Below are 13,051 nucleotides of genomic sequence, written 5' to 3' on the forward strand. Positions count from 1 at the left end.
ATAATAAGCATTTTTCATGAATTTTTTCAAAAATCTTTAATATGCATGGATTTCAAAATTCTTTTGCACCAAAAAAAATCTTTTAACTGTCCTTGTCCACAAAATTTTTGAAGTACCCTCATTCTGTGAGCCACAACGCACCACAAACTTAAGCATTATGATTCTTCAGGTTACAAATCAAAGGCCCACATTTTTCTAGTTTCTTATCAAGCCCTAGGGTAATCCAAGGAACTGACAAATAGAGATTGTTCACAGACATTTGCTAAACAAGTGAAACAATGACTAAATCAATGAATGGAAATGCTTCGTTGGTGGAGAATTTGGTCTGGAAGTGAGTGGATGCTGCTGGACAGCATAGAAGTATCTAGAAAGCATAAGCAGAGAAATCATTCTTTCACAGCAGCATGGAGATCACCCTAAAAATTATCTAACACCTTGAATAACTAGTACACACTCGTTTTGTTCAAGAAACAGACTGACTTTTCCAATGAAGGTTTGTTTAACCATGGATATTCTTCATACACCCACGTAGACATTGAAAATAATAAGTACACACATAGGAGACATGCCTTTTCTGCTTGATCTAAACATCAAGATTAATCAACACCAACGAGCAACATATCTAATGTAAAACATAAAAAACTCTGCAGTATGATTTCTACCATATAGTGAATCATTGCATAAGGATTGAATTAAAGTAAGCTAATGAACATCTTGAGGCCCTGAGCTACATAAACCACAATAGCTTACTATGCAAAGTCACACTTAAATTATGATAGTCCTTTTCCATAAAATATTTAAATTTTGGTGACTCGTGTTATGTTCTCCCAGACTTTGAAAACTTTCCACTTAGACTAATGAGGAATTTGGAGGCATGGCTGGTCAGCATTAGATTGGAAATAAATGTGCTGTTTTCAGATATTTCCTCAGGGTTGGCCGACATCAGTCTACCATGTAACAGTTTATGGGGGAGAACAAGAAAGTTTGACTTAAGAACAGTCCTGCCGCCAGAGTAAACAGTGCTGCAAACCAAGGAAATTTAAAGCACATGGCTTATTGTCAAGTTTAACTTGTTTTACAAATCCAAACATCTATGCAGCTTCTAAATATCAATTTCTGTTTCTATAATTAAAATTTAATCATGAAGACAAAATAAATATATTTGTGCACATAAATACATGGCAATCATAATTTTATTACCAGGAACTCAACTTTTCAATATATTATATGGGAAATTATTAAAGGAAGCATTAATACTGACAGGGAACCATCACAGAGAAATGTTAACAAAGCAATCAGCAAAAAGCTAAGACATATTCCATTTCTTTCTAGATTAAAGATACACATATTTGAGGGTAGTTCAAGGGAAATGGAAGTAAAAGTTCATTTTGGTATCAAAAGATTTGTTATATCATGCATTGTGTTTTCATATGTATTTGTCGTGAACTTTTTGAAGACTCTTTATCTCACATACAAGGATTTCAATTTTTTGCACTAAAATAAACGTGTCTTTAAAGAACCATTTATGTGTTGAAAGGCAGAGAGAGAAAGACAAAGACAGACAGGCAGAGATCTTTCATCTCTTGGTTCACTTCCAAAACTGCTAAAGCAGTCACAGCAGAGCCAAGCAACTGCCAGGGGCTCGGAACTCAATCTGGGTCTCCTACATGGGCAGTAAGAACTCCAGTACTTGATCTGACACCTGCTGCCTCCCAGAGTGCATATTAGCCGGAAGCTAGCACAGGAAGCAGAGCCAGAACCCAAACCCAGGCATTCAGATATGGGATGTGGGCATCCCAAGTAGTAACTTCACTGCTGTGACAAGTTCTCATCCAAAGTTACCTTTTCATTCTATTTTCTTTTTGAATACTGATATATGTATTTAAAATATGAGGTGATATTTATGAATATGCATGTATTCTCTCTTCCTAAATATCTATATGCTGCTCTGCTAAATTATACTGTAAAAACCTTTACAAGAGATAAATAATTATACTTTAAAATCTTCAAGAAAAAAATCACAAAGATTATATTGTAAAATTATTCCATTTTAAAAATATGTTTGTATAAAAATAATGCTATAACAAATAACACATTTATATCTTAGTCATCATAAGCACAGATGCTCTTTGTGATAAACCCATGGTAAACTGAAAATTTCCTAAGTCAAAAATGCATTTAATACATGTAGCTTGTTGAATATCATAGCTTAACAACACAGTGCATTGTAATTACTGACAGTTCCCCTGCAGGATCACATGGCTGACCCAGAGGCCATGGCTCACTGCTTCCACCCAGCATAACAAGAGAGTATTGCAACGCATCCCACAAGCCTGGGGAAAGATCAAAACTAGAAATTTCAAGCACCACTGCATAAAGGAAATATTATAATTTAATCAAATATAATAATATGTATAGATGTCAGTGACCATCTATACATATATGAAGGTGCTTTTTTAGTTCATAGGAAATGAAATTAAATAGAATTAAAAGATGAATTTAGGGGAAGGTGTTTTGCTCAGTGTTTAAGCTTTCCTTTGGAATGTCCGCATCCCTTATCAGAGTGTCTGGGTTTGAGTCTCAGCTCCACTTTGTGTTCCGGGTTCCTGCTGCTATGCACCAAGGGAGGCAGCAGATGATGGATGAAGTACTTGGATCGCTTTTCATCCACATGGGAGACTTGGATTGAGCTCCAGACTTCTGGTTTTAGCCTGGCCCAGACCAAAGGATGGAAGATTGATCTCTCTTTCTCTCTCTCTCTCTCTCTCTCTCTCTCTCTCCCCCATCACTCTCTCTCACCCTCCCTCCCTCAATAAAATAAATGAAAATAAAATGGAAAAAATATATTTCTAAAAACAAAGTTTATTTTGCTGCAAAACATTTTTGACATCTATGTAAATAAGGAATCTCCAAAACATTCTTGGAAAATACATATTTTGAAAAAACTATATGTAGATTTTAAAAATGTCCTATCAATATAAACATCTTTTAATTCCATTTCCATTAAAGTTTTGAAACATTCTTATATATATGCAAAAAGATTAGGATAAAATACAAATATACAAAGTATAGTGGGTTAAAGCCACCAACTGCACTGCTGGCAAACCATATGGGCACCAGTTCAAGTCCCGGCTGCTCCACTTCCTATCCAGCTCTATGCTATGGTCTGGGAAAGCAATAGAAGATGGTCCAAGTCCTTGGTCCCCTACACCAGCGTGTGAGACCAGGAAGAAGTCCGTGGCTCCTGGCTTTGGATCAGCGCAGCTCTGGCCATTGCGGCCAATTGGGGAGTGAACCAGTGAATGGAAGATTTCTCTCACTCTCTCTGTCTCTCCTTCTCTCTCTGTGTAACTCTAACTTTCAAATAAATAAATTAACGTTTGAAAGAAAAAGAATAAAATATAATGTATTTTTATAAGATGTTATGCTGCAATAACAAATAATCACGCGGCTCACTAGGCTAATCCTCCACCTTGCGGCGCTGGTACAACGGGTTCTAGTCCCGGTTGGGGCACCGGATTCTGTCCCGGTTGCTCCTCTTCCAGTCCAGCTCTCTGCTGTGGCCCAGGAGTGCAGTGGAGGATGGCCCAAGTGCTTGGGTCCCTGCACCCGCATGGGAGACCAGGAGGAAGCACCTGGCTCCTGGCTTCAGATCGGCGTAGCGCACAGGCCATAGCAACCATCTGGGGGTGAACCAAGGGAAGGAAAACCTTTCTCTCTGTCTCTCTCTCTCACTGTCTAACTCTGCCTGTCAAAAAAAAATAACAAATAATCTCCAAGTTTAGTGATTTATAATAATAATAGTTTAATTATTATTTCATCTCAGCTGTAGTTCTCCTTCAAGTGTCTTCTTTGGTCTACTCTGTAGTATGACGAAGTGGCCTTTCTTAGGTCCTTCTTTTGGCTGAGAGAAAAAAGACAAATAGAACAATGTAATGACTTTTAACAGTTGGACTCAGAAGTAGCACATCATTTGCATCTCAACTCATCGGCCAGTGCAAATTCAGTTGACAAGACCCATTTCACTGGGGCAAGAGGAGCAATCCTCTTAGAGAGAGGATCCCACATCACATGAAGAACAGGTGAAAATAAAGAAAATTTGAGGCTGGTGCTGTGACACAGTGGGTTAACGTCCTAGTCTGAAGCGCTGGCATCCCATATGGGCACCAGTTCGAGACCCAGCTGCTCCACTTCCGATCCAGCTCTCTGCTATGGCCTGGGAAAGCAATGGAGGATGGCCCAGGCCGTTGGGCCCCTGCACCTGCGTGGGAGACCTGGAGGAAGCTCTTGGCTCCTGGCTTTGGATCGGCGCAGCTCCGGTCATTGTGGCCAGCTGGGGAGTGAACCAGCGGATGGAAGACCTCTCTCTCTCTCTACCTCTTCTCTCTCTGTGTAATTCTGACTTTCAAATAAATAAATAAATAAATATTAACAAAAAGAAAAGGAAGAAAATTTATATGACAATAGCCGTTATCTTTTGGGAGTGATAGGATGGCTGATTTTTCTTTGTATTTGGGTACATGTTACTTTTTGAATAAAGAGCATATGTTACTTTTAAAAGCAGAAAAATAAATATGCATAAAAGAAATCTATCCTATCAAACCATATGCTTCACTGCCTACTCCCCATTCTCCAGGTTCAGTCACACATTGTCATCTGTGGTGCTTGTGCTTTGGTGAATCCTTGGCTTTGGGTGTTGAACTAATTGGTCTGCCCATTCTTTCTCAATGCATCACATGTATGTTTCCTTTTAATACCACACAAGCCTATAAAATGATCCTATAAGTGACACAACTGGATAGTAGATATTGGGCTATCACCCAGTAGTTCTCAGTTCAGGACAAAAATTACTCCCCAGAGGATATTTGACAATGTCTGGAAATAATTATGACTAACACAACTTTAGGGAATCGGTGCTTCTAGGATCAAGTGAGTAGGGGCTAATAATATGCCTCAAAATCTTAACAAGGATCAAGATGGAGATGGTAACCAGGTGGTTCCCTGATAGTGTAAGCCACACTGAAAAAGACAGCTGAGAATCTTGCAAGTTCTTTGACACCTTAGTCCTATAGCTCAGCCTCTGGTTTACTACTCAAGTTCTTCTGACTATAACAAAATATATGATGTAACTAACTTATTAAGAGGAGAGTTCTATTTTGCTCACAGTTTTGGAGGTTCACAGATGAACATTCATCAGTTTCCATTGGTTAAGCCTCTTTCTGGTCGAGTCGGGGGCAGCACAGAGCAACATATGGCAAGAAGCAGGGAGTAATGTGTCTACGTCTAAGTGGTCTCTTCTAAAGCTACCAGAATTAAATCATGAGGGATCCACCCTAACAACCCAATCCAATTCAATCAACTCTCAAAAGCCCCCCAAAACACCATAATTGGGTTAAGTTTCCACCTTTTTAGTAGCATTAGCATAAGATTTGAGACCAGACCCCAAAGTTTGCAGGGACAGATATTCAAACAGCCAATGGTGATTTCCTTCAGGCTAATGATAGTATAAACGTAATCTATGACGAAATATGGTGCAGTGTAAGTTGGATTTATTGACCAATGAAATCATGCAATAATCATGTATCTTCAGGACTCTTGCCATAAGGACTGAGGGGCTAAATGAAGATTTTCAATAATTTAGTAATAATGTCTAGGTGATGACTGCGTGATTGAGTTTTTAGCAAAACTGCTCTGGTTTTTGCAGAGGAAATTGTTGCCGACGTAGGGAGGAGTATTTGGACATTAGCAAGGAATGTTGTGATGGTTTGTCAGTCATAAGTAACTTCAAATTGTACAAGCATGACTATCATTGTGTACATGCCTGTCACTTCTCCTTCATCTGTTATGTATTTAGGTGATGAAGAACATGAGTGACATCACCACAGTGTTCAGAGAGCTCTTGTAATATTGGTATTACACATTCTGCTGTCTACAGTGATTAATTGACCACAACCTTGATTTTAAATTTAAAACAAATGTTATACAAGCATATCAATTTAATTTTATTTATAAAAGTTTCCAATCATAAAAATATTTTGAAATAATTAAAATACAACCGTTGGTCTCTTTATTTCACTTTGCACTATCCTTCCTATTTCTTATCCCAGAAGACATAAACTCAGTGTGTTCTTTCTGCTATCTGCACTAGGCTGGAACTTCACATTCTCACAAAATGTTCATTCCTTACCAAGTATGTGAATCAGAATTGCCATGTCTATAATGTTTCCTAACACATCACAGTGTTTATCTTTCCACTAAAGTATGGGCTTCTGCAAGAGAGTACTTGTAATCTGTCTTTGTAACTTAAAGGTTTATATAATGACCAGTAAATGGCAGGTGTTAGCAAATGATTATGTGTTAATGTATTTCGTTAGTGGCCAGGTTTAATTGTAAAGATGAAGAAATGAATTAATGCTAATTTTATATTAAGAGGTGAATGACCAGTGTATTTTAAGAGCACATATATTGACTCAAGGAAATGAATATCTAATAATGAGATTTCAACCAGAGAGAGTAGAATAGTAAAGTTATTTTGAAGCAAGAGAGGTTTCCTAGTTTCTTTATTTCATTACTAAAAATATTTATTACTCATATCTACAGTAATATGACAAGTCCTGCTCTGCTTTAAATAATAAAGTACATATAACACATTGTCATTGCATAGATCTTCTTGAAACTGAAAAAATGTTTAAGATTATGGCTGATGAAATTCTAATGTATACTGCAGCAAGATGGTTGCAAATAATTTAATTGCATGATCACTGGTTTGATTTAGAACATTCATATTATTTATATTTTAACATACATCTACAACTGTAGGACCTACCTACCTAATACCCTTGTGATAATTCATCTCAATTTAACAGTTTTAATTAAAAAAAAAAACAGTAAACTGACTCATTTTATTTCAGGTTTAACTCTCATTTGTCATCTCTAACAACACATATTTTAATGATAATCACTATCTTCTCCCCTGGTTGACTTTAGCTCTCAATGGCTATATTTGATATTTTGACTTCTAAGTGATACTTGGTTTAGCATTTTATCATGTACTTTCTTCTATTTGTCACAAATACTTTCTGACATATGCCATCCCTTTCCAGTTTCCTGCAGGGAGAGATGAAGTTGGAGACAGGCATTTCCAGCTGACAAATAGGATGTTTCCAAAACCATGTGTGTTCAGCATATATTTATTGATCACTTATCTCATGCCAATCTTTGTTGCAAAGGATTGGAAATAAACACTGGAACTTAATTATAAGTTGTTTCCTAAAATTCAAAAATTCATTTTTCCATAGAAATAGTATTTTAAAAGGAAGTTAAATTTTCTGACAAGCTCCACAAATCAACATTATGCATCACATATTTCTATTGTATTCACCATTTGCTCCCACTTCCATGTCTTACACTACTGTATTTCCTGGTGCTAACTTCCTTCTTTCCAAACAAGAACAAAATTTAAGCTTTGGCACATGAAACTCTTTACACAAATGGCAACAAACAAAATGTTTCACTATTGCAAAGAACAGAACAGGAGCAGAATCCATCTCCTATTCCTAGGATGGATTTTGACTACCCTGAGCCAATCAGCAAGTGGCATTCCCCCTGAACATCTTAACAGATTCAAAGACATACAAGACTGAAGAAAAATGCCCCCTACCACATTTAGGGGAGAGGATTATTTTTTTCTCTCTCTCTCATCCAAAGCAACACAGAAAGGGATATTCCTGACCACCCCTCAATTCTTTTTATCATACCCAGGAGAAGACATAGCCTAGATGGTCTCAGACAGAGTGAGAAACAAAGAATGCTGACCATTGAGGCTGTCTCCATGTTATTAAACTAACCACCCATGAAGACTGATTTACTTCTGGAATTTCCAGGACATAATGTGATCATTTTTCATTATGTTAAGCCAGTTTATGACAGGTCTTTACTACTTGAAGCTAAAACCACCCTCAAACAACTCAGTGTCAAATCTTTTAGACTAGACACCATTGGTTTCTTCTATTCTTATGCCAATCCTAGCAATAAGAGTCCATCTCTAAGTTCCTAAACCCAGGCTTTCTGAAATAGCGTTGCACCAGTATCTCCTTGCTTGTAGAAGAATCATTCTTAATCATTGTTATGGCCCTTGGTGCCTTACTTTTTTCCCTAAACCAGAATGGAAAAAAAAAAAATCTTTAGATACCAAAGAAAGAAAATGGCACAAAGCCCAAAGACAAGCTATTTTTCTTTTTTCATTTTAAATGATGTTCAAATCCCAGCCAGTTGCTTTTCAACAGTTTGCCACCACATCTAAAAATGTATGCTTGCACTACATTGGTAGCTGCCCGGAATTTCAAATTGCCCTGAACACCCGTTCCTAATCACAGAGATCTTGATTGGAACTAAATTTGTTCTCTGTGTAGAAATCACTCATGTTCCAAGAGTAGTTCCTCTTCTGGTTAAATTAGCTGTGTAAATATTACAAATAAAAATATATGTAGGGGCAAGTGGATTACAAAAAGGCATTTCCTTATAAATGATCCATGTGACCCCAAATTAGAATGTGTTTTGCAAATCGAGAGAGCCTGGGAAAGATTAGTAGAGCAAAACAACTGGTGCCCATCAACTGTCCCAGACTTTAGACCAAAAAAAGTGTACAGCCTTTTTTTTTTAAGTGAGAAGAAAGATACAAAAGACAGAGGGAGGAGAGTTTTAGGTATAATAAAATATTTTAAAATCATAAGGTACATGCTGGATTTTGAAAAACAAGGGGAAGAGGAGAGATTGGGAAGAATGCATAGATTAAGAGTTTCCTTGCTTTTTTGCAAATTTCTGTCTTTAATGTATTTCTCCATTTTTTTGTAAATTGATTTCACCCATCATAACTATTTTAATTTTGTACTTAAATTTGTGTAGTAAAATAAACAAAATATACCAAAAATGTTTGTTATTATATTAAACCTAGAGAGATTCTTTAGTGTGAGTACTATCTTCTCTTATGAAGACAGTTAACTACAAGCTCTACAGTGTAAAAAATGCAAATTTATTACATCATAACACTCTGTGGCTTTCCTTGGGAAAATCCTACTTATCCTATGCGTGAGTCAGGACCACAAGCCAAAACTCCTCAATGCAGGGGGAAAGGTTAGCAGTGGAAAATAGCTGCTCATTTTCCTTTGTCTCCTTCTATTATAACATGCAGTTAGAATGTGTTCATTGGATATCGACCTGAAGAGAAGAAGGAAAAAAAATCTTGCTAAATGTTCAGTCCGTTTCAAAACCAACCTACTACTCTGCTTATCTGTTGCTGGACTATCAAGCAACAATGACTAACCTTTAATAGTTGAATGTTTGGTGAGTCCTATACGTTACAGCAAGAATCATGTATATTTTTTCAAAGAAACTTTCCTTTTGGTTAAGTATCAACATATTCTTAATGCCATTTTTATCTATTTAAAATAAAACTGTTGTTATGAGTGATGTTCTTTATAGTGGTTCAGAATGAAACTTCTTACTAGAAATAAAATTATAAGGATGGGGATTTGACCTAATGGTTAAGATGCCAATTGGAACTCCCACCTCCCGTATCAGAATGTCTGGGTTTGAGTACAAGCTCTGCTCCAGATTCTAGCTTCCTGCTAATGCACAAGGTAGAGGCAACAGGTGATGGCTCAAGTAGTTTGGTTCCTGCCAACTAAGGGGGAGATATTGAGTTGGGGTTTGATCTGCCCAGCTGTTGTGGACATTTGAGGAGTGAACTAGTGGATGGGAGCTTGCTTTCTATCACCTGTCACTCTCTTTCTGTTTCTCTCCTTATCTCTGCCTCTCAAATAATTTTTAAATAAGTAACAATACAAGTATAAGCAATACTTTAAAACTTACCAAAAATAGTTCTTACAGCCATGATCAGTTCCTCTGGATTTGTTTCACAAATCAACAGTTTATAGGCTACTACATAATAAGTCATGCAAGTTCAAATTATGTATTAATGGGGCTGGTACTGTGGCTTAGTGGGTAAAGCCACCTCCTACAGTGCCAGCATTCCATATGGGCGCCAGTTCAAGTCCCAGCTGCTCTACTTCCGATCCATTTCTCTGCCATGGCCTGGGAAGGCAGTAGAAGATGGCCCAAGTGCTTGGGCCCCTGAACCCATGTGGAAGACCCGAAAGAAAAAGAAACTCCTGGCTCCTGGCTTCAGATTGGTGCAGCTCCAGCCATTGCGGCCAATCGGGGAGTGAACCAGAGGATGGAAGACCTCTCTCTCTCTCTGCCTCTCCTTCTCTCTCTGTGTACTCTGACTTTCAAATAAAAATAAATAAATCTTTAAAAAAAAACAAATTATGTAATTATTGAAATATTCATTCTACAAAACTCTTGGGCACCAATTATAAGTGACTCTCTGCTTGAAAAAGAAGTGTTTGCTTCCTCAAGAAGATGAGCCATCTGTTAAATGTGAAGAGGAAAGGCATTTCTTCATGACTGTATACCATAATGTCTTGATTTTTTATTTTTAATCCAAGTGTTTTACCATATTATGTCTAACTTCCTCTGCCTTCATTTCAAATGCACTCCACTCCCACTAATCCAATGGATTTCTCACTAATCCCAAACATTCTCCCCCACCCCACGCCACGCTTTTAAATTATCCCTCCAGATGTCAGGCTCCATTAATACTACCCTTTATTCCTGCCTCAGAGAAGCCAAAAAGTTCAGCCTCACCTCCCACCACTTCTATCATACTTGTCCTCATCTTTCGCCTTTTACCTCCCTCTGTTTCCCTCACTACTTGGTACCAACTGAGCCTGATTGGTAGCTTTTACATTTCATTACAAAATCATGCAGAAACTATTCAATGCAAATCAGCTCTTAACTGTGCTCATCCACTAGTCTTAATATTCTCTTTCTAACCACACTGTAGACCTATTGAGAGCAAGCACTTTGGTCCTCTCACAGCATGGCAACATAAGCTAAGCATGCTTGTACATTGACTGGTTCAACATAATTATATTTTCTATAAATCCTAGCAAGAGGAATGTGCCCCACAATACAGTATAGTTTAGTGGATAAAAGCACATAAAAGCACAGTATACTAGAGAAGACTGTACTAGCACATACTGCTATGCTGTATAATACTAGAGCATACTATACTATACTACTGTAATCTACTAGAGTAATCTACTATGCACTACTAGAATATACTACACTATACTACTATACCATCATCTAGAATATACTTTATGTAATTTGACTTGTGTTCAATAAACATGATGCATTTACATATGCTTCTAAGAGTTGGAAAAGTTCTATAAAGTACTCCCCAAACTATTCATAGGAATTGCCTCTAAAGAATGAATTAAGTCACAGCCCTATAGCTCCAGCATCCCATATGGGCATCAGTTTGAATCCCACCTGCTCCACTCCCAATCCAACTCCCTGCTAATGCACCTGGGAAATCAGTGAAAGACGGCCCAAAATGTTTGAGCCCCTGCACTCACTTGGGCCACTCAGATGAAGCTCCTGGCTCCTGACTTCGGCCTGGACCAGCCCTGGCTGTTGCAGTCAGCTGGGAAGTGAACGGGCAGAAAATCTCTTCTTTTTCTTTCTCTGTCTTTCCTCCTCTTCTCTGTAACTCTGTCTTTCAGACAAATAGGTGTTTTTTGTTTGTTTGTTTTTGTTTTTGTTTTGTTTTGTTTTTTTTTTTTACAGGCAGAGTGGACAGTGAGAGAGAGACAGAGAGAAAGGTCTTCCTTTGCCATTGGTTCACCCTCCAATGGCCGCCGCGGCCAGCGCACCGCACTGATCCGAAGGCAGGAGCCAGGTGCTTATCCTGGTCTCCCATGGGGTGCAGGGCCCAAGTACTTGGGCCATCCTCCACTGCACTCCCGGGCCATAGCAGAGAGCTGGCATGGAAGAAGGGCAACTGGGACAGAATCTGGCGCCCCGACCGGGACTAGAACCCGGTGTGCCAGCGCCGCAAGGCGGAGGATTAGCCTAGTGAGCTGTGGCGCCGGCCATAAATAGGTCTTAATAACAACAACAACAATGAAAAGAATGACTAAGCAAGGGTGGGCAAAATGGGAAAAAGAGGTGTGGATACAACAGATTTTAACTTCTTGAAAATATATTGTATATGCACTATTAATTGTATAATTTCACAAACTTAAAAACAGAGCAGAATTAATAGGTACTAATATGACATCATGTGATTCACATTTTCAACTTTTCATGAATACTCCATGTTTTTAGATTTACTTCCCAATAATTTTAGAACACAGGGTCAGAGGCCGGCGCCGCGGCTCACTAGGCTAATCCTCCGCCTAGCGGCGCCGGCACACCGGGTTCTAGTCCCGGTTGGGGCGCCGGATTCTGTCCCGGTTGCCCCTCTTCCAGGCCAGCCCTCTGCTGTGGCCAGGGGGAGTGCAGCGGAGGATGGCAACCAAGTGCTTGGGCCCTGCACCCCATGGGAGACCAGGAAAAGCACCTGGCTCCTGGCTCCTGCCATAGGATCAGCGCGGTGCGCCGGCCGCAGCGCGCCAGCCGCGGCGGCCATTGGAGGGTGAACCAACGGCAAAGGAAGACCTTTCTCTCTGTCTCTCTCTCTCACTGTCCACTCTGCCTGTCAAAAAAATTAAAAAAAAAAAAAAAAAAAAGAACACAGGGTCAGATCTTGATACCTGAAGATCTCTGGACTTGGGAGTTCACCCAATCCAGCTACTATTAATACATCTGAATCAAAGAGCTTACTGCCTCCTGACAAACTGTTACCTCATGGGAGAAATATTGTATGAAGATAAATAAAGTATTGATGTTCAAAACATTTGAACAATTCCTCCGTTTCTTTGTTTAATCAATACCTTATAATGCAAAGGAAAGTACAAAAGTGATCAATGTTACTTCCTTTGTGATTTAGTTCGTACTTAACCTAGAGTAACTGTTTCTGGGGCTCTAAGCCTAAGCCCAAACAATCTGGGTGAGAGAAGGTTTGGCTCAGTTCCATTGCTGTAGAGAAATTTGCAGTTTATTCTATGGTGGTGGTTCTCAGACTTCAGTGGGCTTCACAACC

Source organism: Oryctolagus cuniculus, chromosome 5, assembly GCF_964237555.1.
Source record: "Oryctolagus cuniculus chromosome 5, mOryCun1.1, whole genome shotgun sequence".
NCBI lineage: Eukaryota > Metazoa > Chordata > Mammalia > Lagomorpha > Leporidae > Oryctolagus > Oryctolagus cuniculus.